Source organism: Acanthopagrus latus, chromosome 12 (genome assembly GCF_904848185.1).
Source record: "Acanthopagrus latus isolate v.2019 chromosome 12, fAcaLat1.1, whole genome shotgun sequence".
Classification (NCBI taxonomy): domain Eukaryota; kingdom Metazoa; phylum Chordata; class Actinopteri; order Spariformes; family Sparidae; genus Acanthopagrus; species Acanthopagrus latus.
In genome coordinates this window covers 20,918,634-20,932,674 of record NC_051050.1, presented here as the reverse complement: position 1 = coordinate 20,932,674, position 14,041 = coordinate 20,918,634, and the positions used below count along the sequence as shown (strand labels likewise).

The following is a 14,041-nucleotide window of genomic DNA, read 5'->3' as shown; positions in this document are numbered from 1 at the left end:
GTGTTTGTGTGTGTGCTGTGATGCTGGGTGCCTTCATATAAAGGCTCAGTAGGCAGATATGTCAATATCAAAGCCTGTGTGCCCAAGCATCTGAAGCTTTGCATTTACTTAAAGACACAGTCCATATCCATACGTAAACAAAAATGACAGTCCTAGCGGCAAATTTCAAAGCACAGGACCAGAACTCCCACTATTACTCGCAAAATGGTCCTCACAGACTAAGAAGTTACCAGTATTTGATGACGCTAAGAGTCGAAGTTTTGTTTAGGCAAGTGATGTTTGGAAGTGGCAGTAAAACAAGGCACAGATGTTGATATTTTTTAATATAAGAAGGTATAGAGATAGATTTTGATCTGTGGACAAATCCCAGGATCCACTGGTGTTTTTTGCCATTACTGTGGCGACAAGATGTAGTGACAGGTGACTCTGTGTCTGCTGCCTGCTGACAGTGACGCCAGAATGAGGAACTGGAATGACGAAGTGAAAGGCATTGACCACTAGTTACTGATGACGGTACCTTTATATGGACGGCAATCGTAACTTTATTCAGGTTTTACATATCAGGTCCAGCTCTTTTTTTTTAATAAGGTATTTAAGTTTGTTCCTGAGTTACCAGGTCACGATTTCTTGGAAAGAGACATCCCTGTTGACTTTTTTTTGGCACTTTTGAGCACCACAAGCTGAGTGCCATCTAATTCCATTATATTCAAGAGAAAGCAGACATCTCCGAGGTCGCTACCTCCAAAACTCGACAGCTCGAACTTTCTAAAATGATAAATAACAAGGTAAGGGGGGAGGTTTTTTTTTCATTATTATTATTCTGGAGTGAACTGCACTAGCACGGGTTTTAAAAGGCCAGCAGTGTGACAGCAGCATGGGTGGTTGGATTGACGGTGTAAGACAAGTGGTCCCCCAGGGTACTGTACATGGATGGCAATCTTAGCGTTATTCAGATTTTACATGTTAGACACTGGGTGTGACAACACATGAGGAAGTAACGGAGGAAGGTTTAACACATTTCTGACACATTTCAGGTGATTAAGAACTGTGGAATGTTCTGTACCAGCTAACTCGCATCATCAATCAAGAGCGGCATAATCATTACAGAGTGTAAAATCTGAAAACAAGAACTCGCGTCTTTTTTATTCAAGGATATTTGGTAACTTTTCCTCTTACAGGTGGGCAAATTTCCTGGTACTGTAACTTGGTGTTGATTTCCTGTAACACATTTACCATAATAATTACTAGACAATAAATAGCTGGTCATTTCTTTAATATATTTCCAGGAAACTTGAGATCGGTATGCAAAACCACTGACTTGAAATGAGAATGAATAATATCTGGGGGTTTTTCCATAAATTATTGAATTACTAAGTAAATTCTAAGAAATTTCAGATATTTTACCAAGGAATTTTCATGACCTGTAAAAATGAAATTTTCCTGAGTCACCAAAAACAAAAGTATGAGTGTTAAAAGTGTCCGAATGACTCTGAATTACTTCTCTGTAACTTAGAATATGTTCCTCTCTCTGAAGTGAGGACTTGCTCATAACTTATTCATCAGCAGTTTGACACTTAATAAACCGCACAGCTTCTACTAATGAATAAGTAATGAGCACGACCAACTAGTTAATGGTTAAGATGTGTACCCTGATTTAAGTGTTACCAAATCTTTTGATTAAACTCAGCCGTATTCATATTTTTAAATAAGTTTGCTTATTTTTCAGCACATTTGGATTCACTGTGAAACAATGATGAAGGGGAAGAGCTTAAAAAACCCTGTAAACTTTGCTTCGATTCATAAGCATTTATTCTCCCTCAATGAATATTCATATGTAGCAATCAAGGTTAAAAAAATGAAAAAAAAAACAAACAACTATAGTGTTTGTTAAGAGTATAACACCATAAAAAAAAACAGCCAATCTTCTTCATCAGGACTGTGTGGGTGTGGTTTGATCAGATTTGACTGACAGTGCCCAAACAACCCACAGACTGTCATCAGATTCTGATTCATGTTCAAAGCTGGCACAGAAAATAGGTTTTCACTGCTTTTAAGGGGATCTGAGGGCGTTGACAGCCACATCAAATCGGCGTAGGACTTATAGACATTTTTATACATGATCTCCCAACTGTACGCATTACAGCAGGACGGTAAACATATTCCTACAGTATCTGCACTGATAGAAGTACAGACAGGAGATTTTTGCTAATTTAGCTCCATTAAAACAAGTTCCTGCTTAAAGGGATATTCCGGTGAAAGTTTAATCCATGGTCTAACACACTGTGACACCAAGTAAGAACCCCCCCAGGACAAGTTTTCCGACCACTAGCTTATGTAGTTTTAGCATCCTCGGAAAAGACGATAACAATACACTGCAGTCTATGCCTCCACTAAGAAACCGCCATCAAAAAGCCACAAATAATGCTCAGAACAGCACCAAACTTCAGCAACAGTACAAATAGGGTCCCAGCACATAGTTTGAGGTATCAAACATGTGCTAGCTTTGCCGGATTTCTATCGAAGCAGCTCCAGCAGCTTGCTCGTTGAGGGGAAGCCCTGGCGAGTCGATTACCGAGTGCAGTTAGAAATGCTCAATTCCATTCTTTTCCCTGTCCGCTCTTGATACTGTTATAAACTGGTAGGTGAGACACATATGAACTTTGATCGCATTTCCATGGTGTAATAATCATACATTTTCATCCTTGAGCTGTAGAACTCTACTGCACTCAGTACTCGACTCGTCAGGGCTTCCCTACAACAGGAAGCTGCTGCAGGAGATTGGTGAGTTGTGTGCATTAAGTGCGCTTATTCAGTGTAAATTACTAAAAAAATTGATATTATGTGCCACCATTATAAGTTACACATCTTCAACCATAATACCAATAAACTTAAAAGATACAATAAGTCCGTCTTTATGACATGAACTAAAATTATTTTCCTGCTTGATTTGTTGTCTAACGTTAAGACGACTCTTTTGATCTGAGTTTAAACTGATATTTTGACGGTACTATGGCCTGTTGACTTTAAAGTTTATCGTATAGTGAAATTTGTCATTAGAAATACATTCAGAAAACATTATTAGCATTAGCTAGCTGGTGCACTAACACGGTCCACACAGTAATTTTGTTCTTCATCCATTAATCCTAAACGTATGCATGATCTAGTCATGCTTTAATTAAATGTGATACAAAGTTTTTGCTGCAAAAATTAAAGAGATTTGATGCTACATCACAAGTTTACACAACACGCCAACGTCAAGGATCTGGTAAAAATACTCTTCGATTGACAGTTTTACTTTTGCCTTTCATCAACTGTGTTTTTATTTTATTAAAACAAAGAGACTGAATAAGGTTTAATCAACAACCCACAGTGTCATATCAGACAGATAATTCAGCACGCTTCAAGGCAGCTGAGTTTGTTTATGTGCACCATTTGCCACAAGACTGAAGCCAAAAAGCCCTTGCAATCAGAATCAGTCACCTGAAACGAAGAATCTTTGTTACCTTAGAATTAACTTTTTATATCTACAGAGGGAGCGAGTCCTCTTCCACAAAGTCTGACACACTGCCATGTTCCTACAGTAGCCCAGACAGGACAAACCAAAACACCGACTCGACGCAGGCCACTGTAAGCGAGGGTGAGGCGACTGTAAATCTTAAATTCAAGCTGAAACTCAGCACTTGTGTGCGATTATGTACCTGAAAATTTACACGGCCCAAACATTTTCTCTTCCTGGTTGCGTTATTGGTTCTGTATTGTCGTATTAATAAACCCTTGATCACAAAATAAAACAGTAGATGGGGGCGTTGAGACTCCTTAAAGATGTCCAAGGATCCCCCCACAGCACACATAACGCACATACAACAGTGCTGTTGTGTGTGTGTGTGTGTGTGTGTGTGTGTGTGTGTGTGTGTGTGTGTGTGTGTGTGTGTGTGTGCGTGCGTGTGCATGTGATGAATGATTCAGCTCACACAAATGGAGCATCGGTGTACCATGAGTATCCCCCATGCATTCTGGTCATCAAATAGGCAACTCCTCATGCATTCATTAATGCGACTCCGGCTAACAAAGAGAATGGTTATAGTAAATAATGCAGGGACAAATCCAGCTCCCTCTAGTGCGACTCGCACCGCGAAGAGAGAAAAAAAACAGGACGCACTCCGGAGCCGGGGATGCGGCTGTACTTTTCTCTTTTCATGACTTCAGGCGTTGCTGAGAGGTTAAAGCCTTTTTTTTTTGTAACCGGGCGCTGTAAAAAAAAAAAATCTGCCAGAGAGAGAAGCTGTACAGTTTAAGTTTAAGGAATTGAGGTCACGGTGCAGCGGTGCTCTGCTGAACTCCATTTGTATTCGGAGGCATGTTTATTTTGGTCATGACATTTATTCAAATCTTTTTTTTTCGTACTTTTCCCAACTCATCCAGATGGAAATTAATACTTGTGTTGTTGGAGAAAGAAAAATGCAAACATTTAATTTCGGGGGGGGGGGGGGAGGAGAGCTGACAATAAAACGCTCAGTTGACAGGATGCAAACGAAATGACTTCCGACTCCGGCATGCTGTTTTTAAAACACAAACGCTGCAGAGCCGACTTTACAGCTCGAAATCCCCTTATGTCGCCCGCTCTCTTCATGTTCTCGGAGGCAGCACTAACAGTGAGAGAGGGGAGAACTTTATCCGCATCTCACTGTAACTAAGCCACCGGGGAGTTTACTGGGCTGTTGTGTGGGATGTTAATGAAAGTCACAGAATGCCATATTATCTGTCCCAGCAGTGATAGAGGCAATAATCTGCGCACAGGCTGTGAGTCCGACCACAGAGAACGTATCAAAGTGAAACAGCTTATATCCACGTCAGTTTACTGGTGAGTCGAGATGGCCGAAAACTTCTGACTCGAATCGGCTTTTTATAGACAGGGAGGCTGTTTAGAAGACAGATTATACCCGCAAAAGTGTCTCTGATCAGAGCGTAATAATCACATAATCTTCTCACTTCTTCTTCTGAAAGCCAAACTGAAATTAAATTTGCCTTTTTAATATATTCTTAGTGTTTGTTTAGGAGTGTGGAGTGTTTTGATTTAAATTGTACTCACCTCAAAGAAGATGTTGAGGTTTTATTAATGAATCGGCGGTGACGGTACAAGAGGCATTAATCGATCCATTTTCAATTATTGTGGCTCCCGGCTATTATAACGACGGATAATAATGTGAGATAAATCGATTATTGCGCTGTATTTTGTTTCATAATAATGCTCTCGCGTTGTCTTGTATTATAAATCCAGCACGTCGCTTTCCTTTACAGCAACGAGCTTCAACGCAACTTAAAAACAAAAATCCTCACTCTGTGGCATGTTTGCACCAGATCACTGCGGTCAGTGGCCTTTATTGTGGAAACTCGATGAAACCAGCCGCCTCCTTGGATTTTGTTGGGATGTAATCATCTCTCAGGTTTCTGTAACAACTTGTCCGATGTATCATGATGTTACAAAACTCGGCACATAATAACAATGTCATGTCTTGAAGTAAACGTGCGCGCTCGGGCATTTCTTTGTCATGCTCGGTCAATGTCTGAACCGGAGACAACACTTCTCTGTTAACATGCCACCAGCTTAACCTCTGTCAAAATGTGCTGACTTGACTTGTGATCATAACATAGCGAGCTGACAACTTTGCTAACACAACCAAGCATCAAGCAAGTGCAGCAACACAAGACACACAACTTACCAAGCCAGCGAGCAACAGGTCCAGCTCAGCGTCAGTCTGCAGACTTTCATTTTAATCTCAGACTTTTTCTTGTCACTCACCTTTTGCTCAGTCATGCCTATTTTTCCCTCCTTAGCTTCTTCTGTCAGTGTCCTCTTCGGGCTCTTCCCCTCTGTCATGACATCTGTAGAAGCAGCTGAGCCCTGTTTTTATTTTCCCCGCTCACCTGGTGCTGGTTCTGGTGCCTTTTATGGCCCCTGGACTTGAAATCCTGCTCCTCCAAAGCTGCTGCGAAAAGCAAACACCCGGCGGTCCCCTGCAGAGTCAGCTAGCAGAGCTAACGTGCAGCTACTGTCTGCAACAGTTACGCCGTTAGCTTTTAGGAAACTCTGTAAATCACGGAGCGTTAAGGCAGAGCAGCCGGAGGACATCAGAGGGAAAACCAGGAAACATTTTCTCAGTGAAATACGATCCAGTTTTACCAAAACCGCTGATAGTTGGTGCTGCTCACTGAAGATACCTAGCGCAGAGTGGAGACAGAGACACCGCTCACCCTTACATAACTCACTGCGCCATCAAAATTCTTTATAAAGCTGTTGTTTCAAGGTAAAATAGTCACAAAATGTTACAGTAAATACGTTGTGTTTTTATTTGCTTAAAGCTCAGGGATATCCACAGCACTAAATGCATGATGTTTCCAGATTTAATGAGTAATCCTGTTAGATAATCATGATTGTTATTCTTCCCATGATGAAGCGGCCCTACAGTACCTCCTACCTTAATGTTCTTATTCACCAAGCTTCACTCGGTGCAATAGGTTATCATGTGTGGGAGAGTGAACGCGAACTCTGTTCAAGTCTGCACTAAAAATCAAAATCACCGGAGGATAAAGACCGTGCCCGCAGTAACGAGCGCATAACGAATGCAGCTTCCGTGAAAACAATTAGGGCGCCATTAGAACCATCTGAGAACCGTCATTTTCTGTTACGTAACTTCACTGTTTATTTACAACACGAGGTTTGGAAGCAACACTTGCACACCCCGCGGCTCACTTATCTCCACAGGATATGACTTTGAGACTACTAATGACCGATAAAGTGCAGTTTTCTGAAAGCCCATCCAAGCAGCACAAGGACTGTTTGAAACTTCCAACCCTTCTTAAAAAAAACACACATGCACACACACATTTGAAATAGGTGTAAATATCGACTGAAGCTCGGAACAGCATGGCCTATTTTCAGGCCTCAAAACTGAAAGTGCTTCTTTTTTTTATTTTTTATCCAGCATGTCGGAAGAGCTCATGTTAAATTCTGTCAGACATCTATTATACGGCTGACTTTAACTGACATCCAAGCAAATAACTAGTTTAGCCAGCTCCAAACAACTGTAGGGAAAATTGACTCCGTGGCTCTTTAAGGTTAAAAGTTTAGTTGCGGAGAGAGGGAAGAAAAAAAAACCTCTCCGATAACTTTAGGAAAAAAAACTGCTTTACATTCATTAGCGCCACATTAACCGTATTCTTTTACCAAGAGTAATTAATCATCAAGCCTCTCATCCAAAGTCATTTGAAGTACTTTAAATGTAATTATTCAGTGATGAACATAACATTTCCAGAGATGGTGTGGAGATAAACCAAGGACACAACAAGGGTTTTAGCCCCCCCGCCTCCAGAATACGCTGCTGTCAGATTCGGAGGGCTCATTTGTTTAATGTGATTTCATGAAAGTCGTTGTTTTGCATGGAGAAAAAAGGCCACAGATGACTGAGGGAAGGCGGAGAGGGTGCAGGCGTGAGCGAAGTGAAAGGAGGAGGAGGCTGCCGCGTGTTAATGAAACTCAGCCCTAATTGAATCAGATGGAACAAAACCTACTGCAATGCTTTGTAATCGTCTCCATGTCGCCTTCACTTCCCATTTAAATGATCGTAAATGCGGGTCGTTACATTTGCTTTTCGGAATAATTGAGTGTTTAGGCCCCGGATGCAGGGGAGGGAATCGGAACGATTTGGACAGGACTTTTCTGCCAGTCAAGTTTAAGATGATACCTTTTTTTTTTTTTTTTTTTTTTTCCCGGTGCTCAGACACGCCGGTGCTCAAGGCCAGTTGGCTCCATCGTCTCAACCTCTTCAAACAGCTTGCAGCTATCAGGGAAAATGAAATCCTGCAGCACGATTCATGGACCTCCCGCTGACCATTTGATGCCGCTTCCAATATTTCATGAGCTAATTTCATTTTGCACTCACCGCACTGGCTGGAAAAATGAGCAAACAAGGACGAAAGTTCAGCGAAAACTTTACGGGGATCAGTTTTGAATTACGCTGCTGTTTGATGGTCAACACATTGACCTTGACGCCCCGTAAACCCCGCCACCAGCGGACCTGCCGGAAGGCCTCGTCTTGCTGGGTTAGGTGTGGTGTAGTTCAACACTGGTTGCTGCTATCTAAGTGGAACAAATTTGCCAATTAAGCAAATCCGTTTCCTGTCCTCCCCAGGCGCTGGCTTATCAGGCTCATTTGAGTCTGTCCTGTCCCTGCCTTCTCATCAGCGTGTGCATCTCTCTATCGCTTCCCCCCGAAGGGAAAGACTCAAGGACCGACACAGAATGCAAATCACACTCCGGGTTTTATACACTTCCTGGAGCGAACACTGGGAAAAAAAAAAAAAAAAAAAGAAAAAGAAACGAGGGAAGGAGGGGCAGAGTGAGAGAGATGAATCAAAGCAAAAACATGAGACAGAGAAACCAACCAAAGGACAAGACGATTATTTTAATTTACTGTAGAGTAAGAATTATCTGAGATAAAGGCCTCCCAAAAAAAAAAAAAACACTCACCACCAAAGAGACAGTTCTCATAATATTTGACTCCCATGATCACAGAGGGACCAGAGGGACGATTATGTGGTCAGTTACATTGAAGAAGACAACAGCTGAGTCTGGTTTAAAGAAATGAAACCTCTCTACTTTAATTCTATTGTGCTTATCCTTTTGGCTCGCTCAGCTCATATGCCCTTTTTGTGGTACAAATCTGCCAATCAAGCAAATCCGTTTAACAGCCTTGGCTGCTGTTGTCTTTCTTGATATAACTGACCACATAAATGTCCCTCTAATCTCTCTGATTGTTGGAATGTGGTTACGAATTTGGTACGCTTAGATTTGTGGCTCTAACAGAGCTCCAGACTAATTTTTCTTCACACTGGTCGTGTTAATGAGACTAACTTTTTCATTTTCACAGGACCATTTAGGTGCGCCAATGAAAGACTGTAGGTGCATATAAAGTGCTTCCAAAAAATCTTGTGGGAGGATAGGGCTTAAATTGAAGGGAAATGTAGGAACACAAGACCTAATTTTGAAAATGTCCTAGAAATGTGGGAACATAGGGCCTAATTTTAAGAAATGTCTTTGAAATGTGGGAACATAAGGCTGTGGGAACATAAGGCTGTGGGAACATAAGGCTGTGGGAACATAAGGCTGTGGGAACATAAGGCTGTGGGAACATAAGGCTGTGGGAACATAAGGCTGACCCCCAAATTTCAGGTGCAACCAGAGAAAACAACCAATTTAATCGCACCCTGAAACTTCTGAGTGCTTTATTGTAGATTCATGAAGTTTTCAGGAAACATTGGAAGTTTCTTTATTGTAAACTTGTGAGTTTGTGTCTCATGAATATAACACTTTGTGCTCAGAAATTATCAATACCAAGATTATTCCTCTGATAAATGGATGAATTTAATCCTGGAAATCTCTTTTTCTTGGAATATTACTCCCCTCCTCCCCTCCTTGGGTTCTTAATCTTTTTATTTTGTGCTTTGTTCTTTGTTTGAAATGGTTTTAATGCCCATTTGTAGAAATATGATACAGTATTACTACAGTCATCCTAAAAGCAGCCTCTTTTCTGCACACATAGACTTAGAATTAAACAAATCCAACCACAGTCCATAATAAAGACACAATGAACAGTATATATAATATAGCCGCAGTACATCACAGAACCAATACCAGCAGCAGGGCCGGAGAGTCCCACAAACACATAATGCCCTTAACAATTCAACAGTATTGCAGCGGGGGTGAGTGAATGATCCTTAGTGAAGGGCAGATCGATGCCGCCGTAATCGATACTTCAACACTCAAACATAGATCACTTGTTATTGATAAGGAACTAAAAAGGATTGATTGGAAAGTTGGTCGCGAGGTGATGCCGGACATGAAATGCAGTTAAATAGTTCACGTTTGTGCTGCTGAACAGAATCAAGAATCACCACAGGCGCCTGTTTTCAGCCTGCTACGGTAAACGCTGCAGTGACTCATCTGTGAAATTACTTATTTTTACTACACTAATTGAGAAATCTTTCTCGTTCAGAGTAAATGATAATATTTTCCATTTTGTTCATTTTATTTTACAGTAAAACTGGGAGCTACCGTACCAGCTACCTAATGACGCGGCTTCACTGTTAAATAACTTTTAATGAGGCACAAACAAGGTGATAAATCCATAATTTTAATTACAATTGAAATTATAAGAACTCATAATGAGCCCTCTGTAGAGCTGACCACTTGTGTCTTCTGTTGTGTGTAATGTGGGCTGTGGATCTATATAAAAAACATTCAGAGATTTTCTCCAACAAATTCAATAGTTCTCTTCTAAAATGTTGTGGGATGTCAGTATAAATTTGCCGTAAATCAAATAAAGAACAAGTACCTTCCAAATTGTACTTGAGTAAATGTTCTTGCTACATTCGAAACACGCTCAGGCAGGTCAGGATGAGCCTGCCACGGAAAATCCTTCCTTCCTCCATCCACCCTTGAATCCTCAGTGACAAATTGAGTGGCAGAGAGGCATGTCAGAGGGCTCCACAGTGCGTGGCAGAGACTCTGCAGTGGGTGTCAGTGAAAGTGGTGGAGGCACACTCTTTTGGCAAATGGCGAAGTAATATAATAAAAGACTATTTTCTAGTGAGGGAAGTACTTTCTGGTATAGACTGGTGCCAATACTGTGACCCTATTAAGTCGATCGGGTACAGTGACACGATCTGTGTGGTAAATCAGTGTTACCGTCACGAGAGTATAGATTGGTATGTGATACAACATCAGTGTTTTCTTTTCCTGATTTTAAAGCCTTTTTTCACAAACACAGCTGGGAATTATCTCAAAGTCTCCTGAAAGTATCCAGTGGACTTGTACAGTAGATTCTGAATATACTGAAGACAATTTTTTCACCAAAACACTAAAAACTGTGGCCAGTTGACACATGGACTGCTGCAGTGCCCACATAGCTCCACCTCTACCAGAAGTTAATTAACGTAGAAGCTGTTGTACGTAACACAAAGTGCACAAACATTAATATATTCATCGTTGAATAAAAATCAAACATTTTTATCCCTTCAGTGTCACTTTCCAATGTTCAGTTTTTCCCATATTTGTGATGTATCAAAATTAGAAATTCCAGCACTGTTACAAAACTGTCCAGTGGTTTGACACCTACAAATGGTGGAACACAGTCTTGAACAGCGGTCACTGGCTTCTCCAGCACCTCTCCTCTCCGTCTAAAAATAAAGTCAGGTAATAAACTATGACATTATATGACATGTCAATATTGTAGTTATGAAATGTACAAATGTGAAAGTGTTTGTTGTTAGAACAAACGTTAATTGCAAAAATGTTATCCTTATTTGTGGCATTCATTTTGTGATATTTGATTTTGTTGCCCCGTCCCTGCATTTATAAAGGGCTTTTGAGGAGATCAATACATCAAGTCATATATTGTTTATTGTGATTTAGCCTCAAGATGTTGTGATGTTGTTTCAAGGCCTCAATCTCTCCCAGCCCTCGTAGTTCCTGCTGCCAGTATTAAACATTAATGGAAGGCTCAGTGCTTGGTGCTTCAGCCGTCTCTGTCCTCTTGTCACCCCGTGTGTATAAGAGAGTGTTGTCGTTCAGATAGGGGACAAACATGATTAAAAAGTTTTAATTATTAGCCAGGAGCTTGTCGTCGAGTATCCTATTGACATATACTGTATTAGATGCTGCCTGCGGGGACTGTCAATATTGTATCAGGGGCTGGAGCCAAGCTTTAAAACAGCAGCAGAGGAGGCAGCGTTAGAGACAGCAGCAGACTGAGCGCCTCAACCATCTACCCACACACCTGTCTATGTATATAATGTATATAGTGGCTGTTTGTATTGTACCTTATTGCAGCATAAAAGTCTCTCTATGGTCAGTTTTAACCCACAGATCAATAGAATAGATACAGGAATGTGAAGGCAGTTAAAGTAGTTAAATTAAGAGGTAACAGTAAAGCAAATAACAAATCATTCAAAAGGCTAAAGTCAGGCGACTCCAAGAAACTGAAACAGGCCCAGGTGCTGCCGATACAGCGCTTCAATTACCATGACCTGGATGACTTTCATCAACATCTATAACTGCAAAGACTGAGAGTGCTGAGGAGTCATTAATGCCAGCAAGACCTTCAAAGAGGAGCAGGCGAAGGACAGAATGATGCAGGACGACAGTGAGAGGACGAGCAAGTGAGACAGAAGGCAAATGTCGATAAAGGCGGGAAGGTCTCACACCAAGCGGAGTGAAAGTCGGAGGCACGTTTCTTCTTCTCTGGACCCAATTCATCCAATTTCAGCAGCGGGTGGCAACTGAGCGGACAGAAGGCTCGGGCGAGGCACGGACGAGTGATGCCCGTCAGGCAGGGTGGTCTGCGGTCAGTTCCTGTACGTGAGCGTAATGAACTACCTGAGACACTGATGTGCGCTGAGCTGGTTGAGCGGTCAGGTGTGCAGCGTCCGAAGTCACAGGTGGTAAATTTTCCTGGCCAGGATCCAAACCCTGTGTCCAGTAACTCTCCCCACAGTTCCCCCTCGGTCAGCTTTACTGTAATAAACAGTTCTGAAAGTTTGATCACTCTGCCTCCTTATAAAAAGATACCAGCCGTGTCATTTCAATTACCCTGATTTAAGACTTTGGAGGGCATTTCACAGATGTTTCATCTTTGATCGTGTTTCTTTATTGTGATGTATAATTAATGAAAGGCTGCCTGCAAGGGGTGGACAACCCCACACCGAAGATATGAATATATATGATAGATAACATTCAGTCTTTGTCAGATAACTTTTGAAGGGTATAAAGGTATTTCATTAATTGTATTGTATTTATTATAAAGCAGAGTACCGCTGTTCTTTTGTTGAACCCCCCATTAGCCGGCAGATTCACGAGTTAGACAGATTTAACGCGCACCAATGACTTCTCTCTGTCTCCGCGCTACATGGCAAATGAGTAAAAAACATCGCCCTGCATCACTTTAATATCAGATTAATGAAAAGTTGCTGCAAAATAGCTGGTGGTCGCGAATATATTGTGCTCATTAATTTTTTACTGGCTACTTTGTGATAAAAATTAGATTTGTCATTGAAAAGAATGTGTTTAATATAATACAGTGGGGCACGTTTCCACTTTGGCTTCGGGCGGTGCATTTGGTTTTTTCATGCCGCGTTTCCTGAGGTGACACATTATCCACTAAATGTTGAAATATATTTAATTTACCGCAACATAATGGTTGAATCTCGGTAGCTGTCAAGTTCAATCTCGGCACTGCTCTATAAATATGCGTCCCGTCTGAGTACATGTCGAGAGAGAACAAAGGGTTGAGGGGTTAATTTTCAATTCAGTGGATTTAAGTTTCTCTATTGCACTTGTTTATAACTGCCTGCAGAGGAAAGTCCTTCAGTTTTAGTTGGGCTTTCTTCTTCTTCCTCTGAAATAAATGGAAGTGTCTTTTTTAAAATAATTTGATATTTTACAAGTTAATGTGCTAAATAGACGGACAGTGGCTATTTTTGTTTTCAACTGATTAATTAATGTTGTGAGTTGCCAAACTGACCTTACAACACTTAACTTGTGTGAGCTAAAGTTTTCTTATCTAATTCTCTGTGACCAGTATCTTCATCTTGTTTGAAGGATGTGACTTTCTCTCACCTCAGAACAACTTGTGCGTGCAGTGAAGTAAAAATAGGCTGCATTTTATTGAGTGAGGATGTAAAAGAAAAGTAATATAACAGTGGGCCTGCTGTGTGAATGTTCCTTGTTGTTTTTATAATAATATATAGTTATAAAATAATAACATTTTTATGTATTATTCTCAGAAATAACAATGCACAGTAATTCACTTTTGTCCAAAGCAACTTAGAGAAATTCATACACACATACACTGATGGTGGCGGCTGCCATAGAAGGTGCAGAGACCAGCATGTAAGGAGCAGTTTGGGGCTCAGTATCTTGCCCAAGGACACTTTGACATGCAGTTCAGGGGAATCAAACCTGCAACCTTCCGAAAAACAAAACACT

At 41.1% G+C, this 14,041-nt stretch overlaps 1 protein-coding gene across 1 annotated transcript in view; it reads left to right on the top strand.

The window, feature by feature from the left end:
* Window positions 1-14,041, top strand: part of LOC119029989 (netrin receptor UNC5D-like) — a 187,991-nt gene that overhangs the window by 132,850 nt on the left and 41,100 nt on the right. The window lies entirely within an intron of this gene.